Source organism: Mesoplodon mirus (genome assembly GCF_964341445.2).
Source record: "Mesoplodon mirus genome assembly, chromosome: 9".
NCBI lineage: Eukaryota > Metazoa > Chordata > Mammalia > Artiodactyla > Ziphiidae > Mesoplodon > Mesoplodon mirus.
This window is the reverse complement of record NC_138985.1, coordinates 40,980,767-40,999,439: the sequence shown is the minus strand read 5'-3', so window position 1 is coordinate 40,999,439 and position 18,673 is coordinate 40,980,767.

Below are 18,673 nucleotides of genomic sequence, written 5' to 3'. Positions count from 1 at the left end.
GAAACTAAGACACCATTGTAAAGCAATTATACTCCAATAAAGATGTTAAAAAAGAAAAGAAAAGTATGTTTCAACCCTTGCTGCTTTAATCGCAGACCTAGGCACTAATATTCAAAGTTACATATTCATAAATTCTGTCCTTAAATGCCAACGATCTAAACTTAATATAAGCAAGATGTTTTAAACTTGTTTTAAGATCCTGGGACTCTTCATTCCTGCTGGGGCTGGTTTGCCTCCTCGTTCAAGAATGACTATTGTCCACAGTCTCGTATGCAAACAGCTCCGGAGGCCCACAAGGTTTGCTTTTCATTTGCTTGATTTTTAATTCGTAAAACCTAAACCTAACCATCATGAAGCTATTTATAGTCTCTATTCTCTTTAGTCCGAATATCTACCTTTTGCTTCAGACCTTAACATACGGGATGCACAGTCTATTACTCTTGTAAAATTGAAGAGTATGAACTTCAAAAAGCATAGCTGGTTCTAAGCATTTCGGAAAGGGAATTGTCCTTCGGGTAAGAGTCATTTGTTGTCTCCCGCAGGGATAAAAGTTTGCCAAAAAAAGGGAGAAGAATGGAGTGTAGGGAGGGTTAATGGAAAGGAAGAGGGAGAGGATGAAAATTGTGAGAAACCTGAGCTGAGAGGAGGAAATGCTTTCATGGACAATGCTTCCTATTTAAAGCCACAAGCCTGCTTATCAATCAGACTTCAAGCTCAATGATATGGAGTCTGAGATTTTATTAAGTGAATAGCTGTCAGGAAGCCACTCAGATCCACTGCAAACAAAAAACCCTAAAAGGTCTTGAGATTTTGAACACTGTCAAAATGAAAGAAAAAAAAAAAGAGGTCATAATTAATATTGCAGTGACTAACAAATAATGTTGCATTTCTGCATTTCTTCAGTGATCTTGCAGTACTTCTTGGTACTCTGGGATGAGGTTTCATTTCTGTCAAAGGGTTGGTCCAGGAGACTGATTCTCCCAGACACATTTTAGACTGAGCTTTTTAGAGCCATGGCATAGGAAACCAGAATTCTCTTGGCTATGGCTGTTTGATCTAAAGGACCAGAAACGTAACAGGCAGTTGGCCTTTTCATAGTTGAAACCAAACAGAAGTAAATACAAGGTCCCTTAGTATCCACAGGTGAGCCCACGGATATCAAAATCTGAGGATGCTCAAGCCCCTTATACAAAATGTCATAGCACAATGGATACAATTGGAAGGAAAGACCTAAGAGGTCTCAACCCTGGTTGCACATCAGAGTCATCTAGAGGTGTATTTAAAATATGAACTGCAGAGGCACTTCCCCTCAAACTTATATGAGATCAGAATCACCTGGCACTTTGGTTTATGGAGTTAAACCACAGATCCTGGGTCCCATCTGCCAAGTGTTTGATTCAGCAGGTCTGGGGCAGGGCCCTAAGAATATATATTTCTGACAAGTTCCTGGGTGCCACTGGTCCGGGGACTTCACCTTGTGCTCTTGATTTAATTAGTATGTGGTGTGACTTGAGTATTATTCATTTTTCAGAGCTCCTGAGGTGATTCAATGTGCATCCAGGCTGGAGAACCACTGAGCAGGGCAACAAGCCTTTCCCTGTGCACACCTGACCAATACGGCCTGCATTTTCCTTCTACACAGGAAGGAGACAGTCCTCCGTCTCCTTCATGTCGCCAGTACTTCTAACCTAAGGGAATAAGGTTCACTACACAGTTCCAGAGAAAGCAGCAAAATGGCTTTGTTGAATACAAATATTTTCCAAGGACACAGATAACCAGGTGATCAGGATATGATTGGGAACAGACTTGGAAATGTTAAGGAAAATCTAATTTAAAACACATATTTTTTAATTTTTATTATTTTTTTTGCTTAGAAGCATAAGTAAAGAGAGTTGGGTCCCTTATAAAATGGATATTGATAAACCATAATGGAAAAGAATATGAAAAAGAATGTATATAAAACTGAATCACTTCGCTATACAGTAGAAATTAACATGACATTCTCAATGAACTATACCTCAATAAAATACATTTAAAAAAAATACAGTAAGGACTTCCCTGGTGGTGCAGTGGTTAAGAATCCGCCTGCCAGTGCAGGGGACACGGGTTCGAGCCCTGGTCCGGGAAGATCCCACATGCCACGGAGCAGCTAAGCCCATGCACCACAACTACTGAGCCTGCGCTCTAGAGCCCTCGTGCTACAACTACTTAAGCCCGCAACAAGGGAAGCAGCCACCGCAATGAGAAGCCTGTGCACCACAATGGAGAGCAGCCCCCGCTCACCGCAACTAGAGAAAGCCCGCGTGCAGCAACGAAGACCCAAAGCAGCCAAAAATAAATAAATAAATATTTAAAAAGAAAATACAGTAAAACAGGTGGGAGAAAACTGGATATAGAGAACTTACAATGGGCTATTGCTTAAGGGCCCACTATAATTTGGAGCATAGCCCTGTGCTGTGTGAAAGTAAATTTTGCTTCAAGTTGCAGTGAAGGAGAAACTCCAGAAATGGCGCAAATGATACCCTTAGAAAAGAAATTGCATAGTGATGACTGTCAGTTCATTTCTGGAAACCCAATAATCTACTCTCATGAAAAATCTTTTAATAGAATTGTAAAGATGAATGTCAAGGGTGAGTGAGGCATTTGATTTGTTTGAAATTTCACGTTAACCCACGATTTTTTTTGTCTGTTTATTTCTAGCTGTTGGAAAAGGCAGGAGACATCCTCTGGCATGTTAATTCACTCCCTGCAGTCTGTGACACTAGATTGGTTTGATTCTCCCTTATCTGTTGATTTTTTTTTTTTTTTTTTTTTTTTTGAAATAGTCTCTGGCAACATTGCTTGGCTCTGGGAGAATAGCCCCTTGATGCTGCCGAAAAAGCAATCTGGGAATTTTCTGATCTGCCTTTGTTTTCCAAATCTGCTTTGAGGACATGTGGAGTTGGTACTGATGGACCATGAAGGCGGAAGTTAGAGAATACAGACTTTGCTGTATGAAACAAAACAAAAGGAAGTAAGTCTGCAGAATTCATCAATACTGCAGGACTAGTTTGCTTATTTCTGCACTAGCATCCTTATTTACATGCTTACAGCAAGCCTTCCCAAGTCTGCTGCACATTCTATTTCACTGCTATGTAGTCTACACTCAGGTGAGAACACCAACCCTCACATGTATTAGCAAGAAGACCAGAGACCACAACAAAGATTGATGTCTGGCTTTACAAGGAAAGGCTGCATTTAGCTAAAATAGGCAGGACAGGAGTGTCTCTTAATTCCTTCTCTAATGTATCAATAGCTAATTGTGCCCAAGACACTGGGGTTGATTCAATTCCCTCACTTGGTTGATTCATGAGACAGTGTTTCACTGCCCAAGCGAAAACAGACTTAGTTTTATTTCTTTGAGCCTGAAATAGCTAGAAACCTAAGAGATGGGGGAATTTAGCATTTAACCGTTTTTCAGCCTTTACCTGTCTTCTTGGATGATAACACACAGGTCCTTGCACTCAGGGCAGAAGATAGGGGCAGTATTGCTAATCGATTATCATCAATCCCTCATTCAGTGGCCAGCCATCTATGCATAGGATTTCCTTTTACCTGCCTCCACCTAATTTGAGGCTCATTTTTCACTCACTCCACCTCTATTACGTGGAGAGCAAGGGAAAGCAAAGAAGGTAAAATGCAAATCATTCAGTTTTGCAATTTGCTGGTTGGAGGTTAGAGGCAGCACAAAATAAAGCTTGACTTTCAGAAGTCAAGTTACAATTTGGTGACAGATCAGAGCTCTAGTTTCCTACCCTTTCTTAGGTACCACACTCTGCAGCGGAGGACAGTAGGCTGGCTGGGGCTTTCGCCATCCTCACAGGCTGGTCACGGTAAAGCCCTTAGGGGCTCTGATAGTGGGGGAGGGCAGCTGACTATGAGTTCCTTCCTTCCTGAATCCCTTTTTTTTTTTTTTTGCGGTATGCGGGCCTCTCACTGTTATGGCCTCTCCCGTTGCGGAGCACAGGCTCCGGCTGCCCAGGCTCAGCGGCCATGGCTCACGGGCCCAGCTGCTCTGCGGGATGTGGGATCTTCCCGGACCGGGGCACGAACCCATGTCCCCTGCACCGGCAGGCGGACTCTCAACCACTGCGCCACCAGGGAAGCCCTCTGAATCCCTTTTGCTTTTGCTCCTTGCTATCCACCCACACTGGCATGCTGTGAACTGGGCTGACCATCAGGGATTAGGATGCCCCTTTCTCTGAGTCCCAAAAGCCATTAGAGGCTATCCTTCAAGGTAGTCATCCTCCTCATTCCAGAGCCCACAGCACCTCCCACCAGTCACATTCTCTTAGAAAACCCTCTGCTTCTGCTGTCAATTTCCAGGCTTCTCCCGGCTATATGAGCTTTGACCCATTCTCCAACAGATTCCTAATTCCCTGCGTTGTGTATCTTCCAAGGCTTTCACCCCAATAACTCAGGCCCTCATCCCCAAAGGGCTGTGGCTTGCTTTATTATCATGTTTGCCTTAATATACATCATGACACATCTGCTTCTTCCTTTTGACAAAGCCGAGAGTCAACCTGGAATAATGGGTCATGTACGGACAGGTAAACATGATGCTTGCTGCTTAGTGTACAGAACCTGGAACTTCCCACTAAGACGGCTATTTGATACATAGTAATGGCCTAAGGATGAGAAGCAGGCATAAAAGACCCATACCAATCAGTTAGGAAAAGACAAGCAATCCAGAAGAAAAAGGGGCAAGAGGAAAGGAAAGGATCATTGAAAAAGAGAAAACTTGAAGTACCAATAAACATCCGAGAAGAAACCACCTCACTAGTAAGCAGGGAAATGAAAATAAAACCACTATGAGATGAGCAGAATGTTAAAAGTTTGATCATATAAAATATGGGGATGGGGGCAGGGGGAAATGAATATTCTCAGCTCCTGCGTGTAACCATGTACACTGTCCAGCCACTCTAGAGAGGATACACCAATGGGCAGGGAGGGTGATGGTGTACTTGACATACAGCCCAATATTTTATCCCGAAGTATATATCCTAGAGAAAGTCTTGTAGATGTACACCAAACATTGTTTACAAGGATGCTCATCAAAACATTGTAATGGTAGAAAGAAAGGCAAACATTCTAAATATTTATCAATAGGAAACAGAAATAAATCATGGTATATACTCATGTAATGGAAGAGCCCACAGCATTTAAAATGAATGATGTAGAGGTACCTGTCTCAATATGGATAATTCCTGAAAACACAATGGAATATAATACAATTTACCTAGATTCTAAGTGCACAACACAAAATACCACAACTATGTATACTATTTATAAACCCATGCCTATGTAGTCAAAGTATTAAAACATAGGCAGAAAAGGGAAACATTGACACTGATACTGTGGTCACCTCTGGAGAGAGTGGGACAGAGACATGGAAAGGCTGAGTGCTGCAATGGAAGCTTCAACTATATCCAAAAGGTTTCATTACTTTAAAAAAAGAAGCAACATGGCAAGGTGTTTATGTTGATTAAATATGGGTGGGCATAGATATGGGTGCTTTTAGTGTATCTGAAATATTTCTCTTTTTTTTAATCATTATTATCATAATAACTTCCGTTTTATCAGGAATGGGTCTTTAACCTCTTGATATGAGAGGTAAACGTAACAATTAAACTCTGAGTTTAGTCTTGGACCCTTCTCTGGGGCTTCTACATGATGCATAGGAATAGAACCCAAAGTCGTAAAATGGACAAGCTGGACGCACAGAGGACTTTGGACCAGCAAACTGCTCCTCAGGCTAGGGTTACAAGTCAGTGCTGAGACACTTCCAGAAAGCTCTTTTTGTTTCATTCTCCTTTAAATGGTACATAGGAAGAAACAAAAGGAGATGCCCCCCATAGTTTTAAGTCAAACCCTTAATTTTATTTGGATACCATTTTTTGTCGTTTAATTACTGCCACTGTTTTCTTTTCTTTTCTTTCTTTCTTTTTAAGCTTCTAGATTGCTGTGTAATTTTTGTATCTACAAGGATTAGACTGAGAGTCCAGGAAGACCCAGCCACATAATTCAGGACAGAACAGAATCTTCCACTTTACATCCATCTTCCCCAGTTTAAAAAATGACATTTTCTGTTTTCTAATCATACATTGTTGGCTTCCAGCTTTTCACTTTAGACAAATATTTTCTGCTCAAAACCTGCTGCAATGAATTTGCAGCCTCTCAAGTAAACATGGATTTGCGTTGACAGGTCATCTCCAGAATTCACTGGCATTTTTGCTCTGGATCCACATCTAGGAAGTGGGGACCGTATGAGAAATTTCTCCCTCAGTCAGGGCTTTCCTTGGGAGTTTTTGTAGGACCTCGAATTAGAACTTGTTATAGATTTGGGAAGACCTCCTTACTGCACCTAGATGTCTTTTGTTGCCTCGCTGGCCTTGGAGGCTAAATTACCTTTAGAGATGTAGCTAGAGCAACAATGGGTTATCAGTATCTAGAAAGCAGGTGACATACCTAAATTTGGGGATTTCAGGAAAGTTTGATACAGGGACTGTTTACAAAGATGTCATCAGGTTAAAGGAGACCATAAGACTAGTGATCCTGGGGCTGTTACCACCCCTAGGCTTCAACAGGCAACGAGGAAGGGGTGGTTATCTATAGCCAGAGAGAAGTGGGTGGAACAGGTAGCTGACAGGACATGTGACAAAGGCCCCACTGCAGGGAAGAAGCTTGGAAATAAATACCCCGAATCACTTCCTCCCCTCCCTCCATTCTCTTACTGGTGCTTCCCATTGGCCATAACCCAACTGGAACCAGAAGGTACAGAAACTCATTGATTCAGGTCAGCCTTCCTGAGCACAGAGTAGGGCTAAAAGGTGGAGTGGATAGCCAGCACACCAGACTACCCAGAGAAGGTCTATAAATGCACTTAGGTGTCTACATGTTGAACATTCCACATAAGCTAATATGCATTAGAAATTATTCCAAGGATAAGATAGTCTCCATTTGGGTGGTTCGGGCAGTCAAATTCCTCAGGCAATTTACATACCATTTGGAGATACTCTGATTCCCAACCTACTCCACTAGTGGGACTCAATAATCAACCGGCTCAATATTATGCTTTGAGTGTATAAATAAAGATGATTCATCATGGGAAGGGGCAACACGTTTTGCACTTACCAACAGTGTAATAAAATAAGAACAAATGCAAGTGGATGTAATAACAGCCGATTTCTGACATAAAAAAAAGTCTTTTTTTTGGACTTTTGTGTTTTGTAGAGCATTGATAGCAATTTTCCTATTGACAGAGGAGATGTCTGGATCATCAAAGAAAAAGTATATTAGGTTCTCTCTGATGTGAAGATTTAGTAAAACTGCTATGGGTTTCACATTAGGATACATATTAAATTTGAAAGAAAAATGACTGGCTGCAAAATATATTATTTCCATATTAGAGGTATTACTAAGATGAGTAAAGGTACAATTCCTGTCCACCAAGACAAACAAATGGTCCTATTCTGCAACAAGGAAAGCAATATCCTAGACACAGGTGGAGATGTAACTACAGTCACACCCTACCCACTTGCTGGCCCTGTCTGAATCCTTTTCCATTTAAACCTCCTTCTTGCTGAAGTTAAATAACATAATACACGTGTTTCATGCTTATCAGCATCCTGGCACATAGTAAGTGTTCAATAAACGCCAGTAGTAATAGTGGTAGTAAAAAATAAAATAAAAAAATACCAAGAAAGTTCATACAACATTCAGAAGAAGAAAGCTCATTTGTAGTTAGAAAATCCAGAAAATGTATTATTAAATTAACATATGAGATGGCCTCAGAGACTGAGTAGATTCTAACAAGTGAAAAAGAGAGTAAGATTGGCACAGAGTATAGGGTCGACTGAATAGCATTTGCTAAGGTAGTAACGGTCATGAATGAGATTCAGGTACATTTGTCATAATCTTGGGCAACAGATCTTGGACTTCATTAAATTAACATGGGAGAGCTATTGAAGGAATTTGGGGGGGGGATGGCAATAATAATAATAATAAAAACAAGTAGCTAACATTTGTTGAGCACTTCCTGTGTATCAGGCACTAAGCCCTATACATGTGTTCATTCACTCATCCTTACAAACAGCCTATGAAATATTGATTTTAACCACTACACTGGGTTAGGTGCTACAGGTGATTTCAAGATTACATATTATCTCTGAATTCATTTACACACTTGTTTAGGGAGGAGGGGAAGGGGGTGTTTTCATAGAATTTTAGAATGTTAGAGTTGGGAATTGCCTTCAAGTTATTAATTCACTTACTCTTCACAATAATCCCATGAGGTAGATCCTCTTATTATATCAACTTACAGACGAGGAAACTGTAGCAGAGGGAGTTCAAGTAACTTACCTGGATTCAAACAACCAGCAAGTAGTAGTAGCGAAGTATTTGATTTCAGGTAGTTTAACTTCAGCGTCCTAACTCTTGACCTCCACGATGCTATTCTCTCATACATAACAGACAACCCTTGTAAACCTGTTAGCGTCCTTAACTGGGTTAAAACCTGGGGCTATAGAGATAGATGGGAAATGGCTCTTGTCTTCAAGGAAATAAGGGTTTCACAGAAAAGAATCATAGCCATAGACAACTGCAGTGATTATGATAAACGCTATGGTGGAGGCCCTCACCAGGGGATGTCGGGACTCAAAACTGGGAGTTCACTCTTTAGAGGGTTCAAATTAGGCTTCCCATGGGAGGTGGCCAATAACTAGGTCAGGAAGACTGTGCACTGGTCTGACAGGAGTCAGAAGAACTCATCTGGCAGGAAGGCAACATTTGCAAAGATAAAGAGGCGTGAGAGGACATGGCGGGTCAGGAAACGGCTGGGGTTGGTTATGGAGACGAGGAACAGCACAGAAAGGAGATTCACAGGGTCTTAGAATTGGGTTGGTTGAAGGCATACGTAAACGGGACAGCGGCAGGATTCTGGTCTGATGCAGTGGGGTAGAAAGTCAGGCGAGCCACAAGGATAAGGTTGGGAGGCATAAAGGTTTAGAAGAAGGCCGTCCACAGGGAAGGCCAGTGAGGTGAGTTTCAGACACAGTTACTTGAGGGAGGTGCGGGCCTCCTGGTGGAGGTGAATACAGTAGGCAACTGGAAGTAAGGGTCAAAAGGTAAGAAAACTGACATCTGTTGTGACTTTCAGTGTCTAGAATAGTCGTCTGGAATATATCATACCATTTAATCATCATCAAAGTTAAACAGTTCCACACCTAGAAGGTGGTTTGGGGATGTCAATGTAAAAAAGCCTTTGGGGGCTTCCCTGGTGGCACAGTGGTTGAGAATCCGCCTGCCAATGCAGGGGACACGGGTTCGAGCCCTGGTCCAGGAAGATCCCACATGCCTGGAAGCAACTGAGCCCGTGTGCCACAACTACTGAGCCTGTGCTCTAGAGCCCGCGAGCCACAACTACTGAAGCCCGCTCGCCGAGAGCCTGTGCTCTGCAACAAGAGAAGCCACCGCAATGAGAAGCCCATGCACCACAAAAAAGAGTAGCCCCTGCTCGCAGCAACTAGAGAAAGCCCACACATAGCCAAAAATAAATAATTAAATAAATAAATTAAAAAAAAAAAAAAAAAAGCCTTTGGAACTCCATGATGGCACTTCCTCAGAAACGGAACAAGAATTTTGGAATTTGGTCTTTTGAGGAGGGATTTGCCTTAGGGAACAGTGAAGCAAATTACTCAGGATAAGATATTTTGGCTAAAAGAAAAAGCAATTGTACCTCTAAAGGGAAGAAAACGGTGTCTTTAAGTATGACTTTGTGCTGGCTCTGAAGGCAATTTAGAAAGACATCTCTTGTTTCCTTAAAATGATATTTGCTAAATAGGATTGCCAAATGTGGAAGATAACAGGCTGAGACGGAGAAGAGGGAAAGTAAATAAGTCCGTGGTTTCATTTCCAGGCCAATCAAGTGCAAGTTTCTGTGAAGAGCAACCAATTTGCAGGCCCAGGATGAGAGTGAGGCAAGAAAGGTACCGAGGGACCCTGAAAGTGAGTGTCTCCTTAAATTTTGTGCCGTAGATGCCTCACTCACCCCTACCTGGTCTTGACCCTGGTGATCGGATTGAGAATCGTACAGAGGCTGAGTAAGCAGTAGGTAGCACTGAGGCCAGGGGAGGAGAGAGCGCTGGGGCCAAGCCGAGCCACTCACAGGTATTTCTGAAGCCGTGGGGTCACACACGAGCACCTCACTGGGGTTCAATCCTGCCTGAACATTGGAATCATCTGCAGAACTTGTAACGAAACCAAGGCTTAGAGACCTTCAAGATGGCGGAAGAGTAAGACGCGGAAAGCACCTTCCTCCCCACAAATACATCAGAAATACATCTACACGTGGAACAACTCCTACAGAACACCTACTAAACGCTGCCAGAAGACCTCAGACCTCCCAAAAGGCAAGAAACTCGCCACGTACCGGGGTAGGGCAAAAGAAAAAAGAATAAACAGAGACAAAAGAATAGGGACGGGACCTGCACCAGTGGGAGGGAGCCGTGAAGGAGGAAAGGTTTCCACACACTAGAAGCCCCTTCGCGGGCGGAGACTGCGGGTGGCAGAGGGGGGAAGCTTCGGGGCCGCGGAGGAGAGCGCAGCAACAGGGGTGCGGAGGGCAAAGCGGAGAGATTCCCGCACAGAGGATCGGTGCCGACCCGCACTCACCAGCCCGAGAGGCTTGTCTGCTCACCTGCTGGGGCGGGCGGGGCTGGGAGCTGAAGCTTGGGCTTCAGAGGTGGATCCCAGGGAGAGGACTGGCGGCGTGAACATAGCCTGAAGGGGCTAGTGCACCACAGCTGGCTGGGAGGGAGTCCGGGGAAAAGCCTGGAGCTGCCGAAGAGGCAAGAAACTTTTTCTTCCCTCTTTGTTTCCCGGTGCACGAGGAGAGGGGATTCAGAGCACCACTTAAAGGAGCTCCAGAGACGGGTGTGAGCCGCGGCTATCAGCGCGGACCGCAGAGACGGGCATGAGACGCTAAGGTTGCTGCTGCCGCCACCAAGAAGCCTGTGTGCGAGCACAGGTCACTATCCACACCTCCCTTCCGGGAGCCTATGCAGCCTGCCACTGCCAGGGTCCTGGGATCCAGGGACAAATTCCCCAGGAGAACACACGGCGCGCCTCAAGCTGGTGCAACGTCACGCCAGCCTCTGCCGCCACAGGCTCGCCCCACACTCCATGCCCACCCCCCGCCCTGGCCTGAGTGAGCCAGAGTCCCCGAAGCAGCTGCTCCTTTAACCCCGTCCTGTCTGAGCAAAGAACAGACGCCCTCTGGCAACCTACACACAGAAGCGAGGCCAGATCCAAAGCTGAGCCCCGGGAGCTGTGCGAACAAAAAAGAGAAAGGGAAATCTCTCTGAGCAGCCTCAGGGGCAGCGGATTAAATCTCCACAATCAACCTGATGTACCTGCATTGGTGGAATACCTGAATAGACAATAAACTATCCCAAAATTGATGCGGTGGACTTTGGGAGCAAAAAAATATATATTTTTTTCCTTTTTCTCTTTTTGTGAGTGTGTATGTGTATGCTTCTGTGTGTGATTTTGTCTGTATAGCTTTGCTTTTACCATTTGTCCTAGGGTTCTGTTTTTTTTTTTTAGTACAGTTTTTAGCGCTTGTTATCATTGGTGGATTTGTTTCCTTTTTTCTTTCTTTTTTTAATAACTTAATTTTTTTATTTTTAATAATTATTTTTATTTTAATAACTATGTTATTTTTCTTTCTTCCTTCATTCCTTCAATTCTTCCTTCCTGCCTTCCTTTCTTTGCTTCCTTCTTTCCTTCTCTCTCTCTCCCTTTTCTTCTGAGCCATGTGACTGACAGGGTCTTGGTGCTCCGGCCGGGTGTCAGGCCTGTGCCTCTGAGGTGGGAGAGCCAAGTTCAGGACATTGGTCCACAAGAGATCTCCCGGCTCCACATAAAATCAAACAGCAAAAGCTCTCCCAGAGATCTCCATCTTAACGATAAGACCCAGCTCCACTCAATGACCAGCAAGCTACAGTGCTGGACACCCTATGCCAAACAACTAGCACGACAGGAACACAACCCCATCCATTACAAGAGAGGCTGCCTAAAATCATAATAAGGTCACAGACACCCCAAAACACACCACCAGACATGGTCCTGCCCACCAGAAAGACAAGATCCAGCCTCAGCCACCAGAACACAGGCACTAGTCCCCTTCACCAGGAAGCCTACACAACCCACTGAACCACCCTTAGCCACTGGGGACAGACACCAAAAACAACGGGAACTATGAACCTGCAGCCTGCAAAAAGGAGACCCCAAACACAGTAAGTTAAGCAAAATGAGAAGACAGAAAAACCCACCGCAGATGAAGGAGCAAGGGAAAACCCCACCAGAACAAACAAATGAAGAGAAAATAAGCAGTCTACCTGAAAAAGAATTCAGAGTAATGATAGTAAAGACAATCCAAAATCTTGGAAACAGAATGGAGAAAATACAAGAAACGTTTAAAAAGGACCTAGAAGAACTAAAGACTAAACAAACAATGATGAACAAAACAATAAATGAAATTAAAAATTCTCTAGAAGGAATCAATAGCAGAATAACTGAGGCAGAAGAATGGGTAAGTAATCTGGAAGATAAAATAGTGGAAATAACTACCACAGAGCAGAATAAAGAAAAAAGAATGAAAAGAGTTGAGGACAGTCTCAGAGACATCTGGGCCAACATTAAACACACCAACATTCGAATTATAGGGGTCCCAGAAGAAGAAGAGAAAAATAAAGGGACTGAGAAAATATTTGAAGAGATTATAGTTGAAAACTTCCCTAATATGGGAAAGGAAATAGTCAATCAAGTCCAGGAAGCGGAGAGAGTCCCATACAGGATAAATCCAAGGAGAAACATGCCAAGGCACATATTAATCAAACTATCAAATATTAAACACAAAGAAAAAATAGTAAAAGCAGCAATGGAAAAACAACAAATAACATACAGGGGAATCCGCATAAGGTTAAGAGCTGATCTTTCAGCAGAAACTCTGCAAGCCAGAAGGGAGTGGCAGGACATTTTTAAAGTGATGAAAGGGAAAAACCTACAAACAAGATTACTCTACCCAGCAAGGATATCAATCAGATTCAACGGAGAAATTAAAAACTTTACAGACACGCAAAAGTTAAGAGAACTCAGCACCACCAAACCAGCTTTACAACAAATGCTAAAGGAGCTTCTCTAGGCAGGAAACTCAACAGAAGGAAAAGACCTACAATAACAAACCCAGAACAATCAAGAAAATGGTAATAGGGACATACATATTGATAATTACCGTAAAAGTAAATGGATTAAATGCTCCAACCAAAAGACATAGACTGGCTGAATGGATACAAAAACAAAACCCATATATATGCTGTCTACAAGAGACTCACTTCCGACCTACCAACAAATACCGACTGAAAGTGAGGGGATGGAAAAAGATATTCATTCAAATGGAAATCAAAAGAAAGCTGGAGTACCAATACTCATATCAGACAAAATACACTTTAAAACAAAGACTATTATAAGAGACAAAGAAGGACACTACATAATGATCAAGGGATCAATCCAAGAAGATATAACAATTGTAAATACTTATGCACCCAATATTGGAGCACCTCAATATATAAGGCAAATGCTAACAGACATAAAAGGGGAAATCGACAGTAACACAATCACAGTGGGGGACTTTAACACCCCACTTTCACCAATGGACAAATCATCCTTAATGAAAATAAATAATGAAACTCAAGCTTTAAATGATACATTAAACAAGATGGACTTAATTGATATTTGTAGGACATTCCATCCAAAAACAACAGAATACACTTTCTTCTCATGTGCACATGGAACATTCTTCAGGATCGATCATATCTTAGGTAACAAATCAAATCTTGGTAAATTTATGAAAACTGAAATCGTATCAAGTACCTTTTCCAACCACAATGCTATAAGACTAGATATCAATTACAGGAAAAAATCTGAAAAAAATACAAACACATGGAGGCTAAACAATACACTACTAAATAACCAAGAGATCATTGAAGAAATCGAAAAATACCTAGAAACAAATGATAATGAAAACATGATGACCCAAAACCTATGGGATGCAGCAAAGGCAGTTCTAAGAGGGATACAATCCTACCTCAAGAAACAAGAAACATCTCAAGTAAACAACCTAAACTTACACCTAAATCAATTAGAGAAATAAGTACAAAAAACCCCCCAAAGTTAGCAGAAGGAAGGAAATCAAAGATCAGATCAGAAATAAATGAAAAAGAAATGAAGGAAACAGCAAAGATCAATGAAACTGAAAGCTGATTCTTTGAGAAGATAAACAAAATTGATAAACCATTAGCCAGACTCATCAAGAAAAAGATGGAGAAGACTCAAGTCAACAGAATTATAAATGAAAGAGGAGAAATAACAACTGACACTGCAGAAATACAAAGGATCATGAGAGATTACTACAAGCAACTATATGCCAATAAAATGGACAACCAGGAAGAAATGGACAAACTCTTAGAAAAGCACAACCTTCTGAGACCAAACCAGGAAGGATAGAAAATATAAACAGACCAATCACAAGCACTGAAATTGAAACTGTGATTAAAAATCTTCCAACAAACAAAAGCCCAAGACCAGATGGCTTCACAGGTGAATTCTATCAAACATTTAGAGAAGAGCTAACACCTATCCTTCTCAAACTCTTCCAAAATATAGCAGAAGGAGGAACACTCCCAAACTCATTCTACAAGACAAGCATCACCCTGATACCAAAACCAGACAATGATGTCACAGAAAAAGAAAACTACCAGCCAATATCACTGATGAACATAGATGCAAAAATCCTCAACAAAATACTAGCAAACAGAATGCAACAGCACATTAAAAGGATCATATACCATGATCAAGTGGGGTTTATCCCAGGAATGCAAGGATTCTTCAGTATATGCAAATCAATCAATGTGATAAACCATATTAACAAACTGCAGGAGAAAACCCATATGATCACCTCAATAGATGCAGAAAAAGCTTTCGACAAAATTCAACACCTCTTTATGATAAAAACCCTCCACAAAGTAGGCATAGAGGGAACTTACCTCAACATAATAAAGGCCATATATGACAAACCCATAGCCAACATTGTTCTTAATGGTGAAAAACTGAAACCATTTCAACTCAGATCAGGAACAAGACAAGGTTGCCCACTCTCACCACTCTTATTCAACAGAGTTTTGGAAGTTTTAGTCACAGCAATCAGAGAAGAAAAAGAAATAAAAGGAATCTAAATCGGAAAAGAAGAAGCAAAGCTGTCACTGTTTGCAGATGACATGATACTATACATAGAGAATCCTAAAGATGCTACAAGAAATCTACTAGAGCTTATCAACGAATATGGTAAAGTAGCAGGATACAAAATTAATGCCCAGAAATCTCTTGCATTCCTATACACTAATGATGAAAAATCTGAAAGAGAAATTAAGGAAACACTCTCATTTACCATTGTAACAAAAAGAATAAAATACCTGGGAATAAACCTACCTAAGGAGACAAAAGACCTGTATGCAGAAAACTATAAAACACTGATGAAAGAACTTAATGATACAAACAGATGAAGAGATATACCATGTTCTTGGATTGGAAGAATCAACATTGTGAAAATGACTATATGACCCAAAGCAATCTACAGATTCAATGCAATCCCTATCAAACTACCAATGGCATTTTTCACAGAACTAGAACAAAAAATTTCACAATTTGTATGGACACACAAAAGACCCCAAATAGCCAAAGCAATCTTGAGAAAGAAACGGAGCTGTAGGAATCAGGCTCCCTGACTTCAGACTATACTAAAAAGCTACAGTAATCAAGACAGTATGGTACTGGCACAAAAACAGAAATATAGATCAGTGGAACAGGACAGAAAGCCCAGAGATAAACTCACACACATATGGTCACCTTATTTTTGATAAAGGAGGCAAGAATATAAAATGGAGAAAGACAGCCTCTTCAATAAGTGGTGCTGGGAAAACTGGACAGCTACATGTAAAAGAATGAAATTAGAACACTCCCTAACACCATACACAAAAATAAACTCAAAATGGATTAGAAACCTAAACATAAACTCAAAATGGATTAGAGACCTAAATGTAAGGCCAGAAACTATAAAACTCTTAGAGGAAAACATGGGCAGAACATTCTATGACATAAATCACAGCAAGATCCTTTTTGATCCACCTCCTAGAGAAATGGAAATAAAAACAAAAATAAACAAATGGGACCTAATGAAACTTAAAAGCTTTTGCACAGCAAAGGAAACCGTAAACAAGATGAAAAGCCAACCCTCAGAATGACAGAAAATATTTGCAAATTAAGCAACTGACAAAGGATTAATCTCCAAAATTTACAAGCATCTCATGCAGCTCAATATCAAACAAACCACCACCTAATCCAAAAATGGGCAGAAAACCTCAATAGACATTTCTCCAAAGAAGATATACAGATTGCCAACAAACACATGAAAGGATGCTCAACATCACTAATCATTAGAGAAATGCAAATCAAAACTACAATGAGGTATCACTGATAGCCCAGTCAGAAGGGCTATCATCAAAAAATCTACAAACAATAAATGCTGAAGAGGGTGTGGCAAAAAGGGAACCCTCGTGCACTGTTAGTGGGAATGTAAATTGATACAGCCACCATGGAGAACAGTGTAGAGGTTCCTTAAAAAACTAAAAATAGAACTACCATATGACCCAGCAATTCCACTGCTGGGCATATACCCTGAGAAAACCATAATTCAAAAAGAGTCATGTCCCATGGTATTCATTGCAGCTCTATTTACAATAGCCAGGACATGGAAGCAGCCTAAGTGTCCATCAACAGATGAATGGATAAAGAAGATGTGGCACATATATACAAATGAATATTACTCAGCCATAAAAAGAAACGAAACTGAGTTATTTGCAGTGAGGTGGATGGACCTAGAATCTGTCATATAGAGTGAAGTAAGTCAGAAAGAGAAAAACAAATACCGTATGCTAACACATATATACAGAATCTAAAAAAGAAAAAAAATGGTTATGAAGAACCTAGGGGCAGGACAGGAATAAAGACAGAGATGTAGAGAATGGACTTGAGGACACAGGGAGGGGGAAGGGTAAGCTGGGATGAAGTGAGAGAGTGGCATGGACTTATATACACTACCAAATGTAAAATAGATAGCTAGTGGGAAGCAGCCACTTAGCACAGGGAGATCAGCTCAGTGCTTTGTGACCACCTAGAGGGGTGGGATAGGAAGGGTGGGAAGGAGATGCAAGAGAGAGGAGATATGGGGATATATGTGTATGTATAGGTGATTCACTTTGTTATAAAGCAGAAACCAATGCACGATTGTAAAGCAATTATACTCCAATAAAGACGTTAAAAAAAAAAAAAGAAACCAAGGCCTGGATGTCCCCCTCCATAGGTTGTGATTTTACTGGTCTAAGGCTCAGAAACCAGGTATTCTTCAACTTTCCCAGATGATTTTAATATTCAGATAGGGTTGTGAAAGTCTTACTTAGAAAGGAAGAGAACTACAAGCAGCAGGCGTAAAGGAAAACATCAGATCCATAAAAATGCCAAGTGTATGGCTTGAACCACCCAAATCTTTAGTTATTGGCAGTCATTATAACTTATTAGTAATATTATAATAATTCTCTTATACGGCAATACGTGCTTTGTTCGCCAACATAACCATCCAGGATGAGGGGGGTTGGCCCACTTAAATACAAAAGGTATGTCCATGAAAAACACAAAGCTACAAATCACCCTAGGAAGGTAGGGAGTGCTGGATTAAATAAAATCAATTTCACAAAACTGAGGAACCTCTGTGAAGACTCTTGAATATGAATTCTGTCAACAATGGCTAGTACAGGGCAAAGGGGTTAACAAGATGGAAGTGTGGACAAAAGCAGACTGAAAAATGTTTATTAGAAACATGTGGGCAACCTTCAAAAGGTAATCCAGCTATTACCATGAATCCAGCTCTTGGTTATAAATTACAGAACGAAGGAGAGAGTAGTAAGTAGAGTTCAAAAGAAGAGAATTCCCACCCAAAATAAAAAGGAGAAACCCACCCTCCTTTACTTGCCATCTTCATGGAAAGTTTTATGTTTTTTTTTTTTTTCTGCCCCCTTTCCTTCTCTCCTTGTCTCCTGACACCCTCTAATTAGTATCTCTGCCTCTGGCACCCACGCTTGCTGTAGGTGGCTGGTGTGACATCGGATGCCTGCCCCTGCAGTGCGATTAGGCACCCTGCTGTGCACAAACAAAAAACCCAGAAAGCCTGACCCAACTATTTTCCTATGAATAGAACGTGCTTTCTTTATCAAGATAAAAGATATTTGTGTGTGTCTATTTGTATAGAGATGTGCTATACATATAAGCATAAATATAGGGGATTTTGTGCATGTGTATTACATGTGAGCTTCTTAGTCTACTTAAAAGGTTCAGGGTCAGAAATATTTTGGTGTGTCCTCAGATAGGATTGGAAACTCCTGAAAGACTAAACATTTGTCCTTCATGTTTGAAAGACTAAAAGAAGAGCATGAAAGTTTCTAAGCAAGCCAGAGTTGAGTGAAAC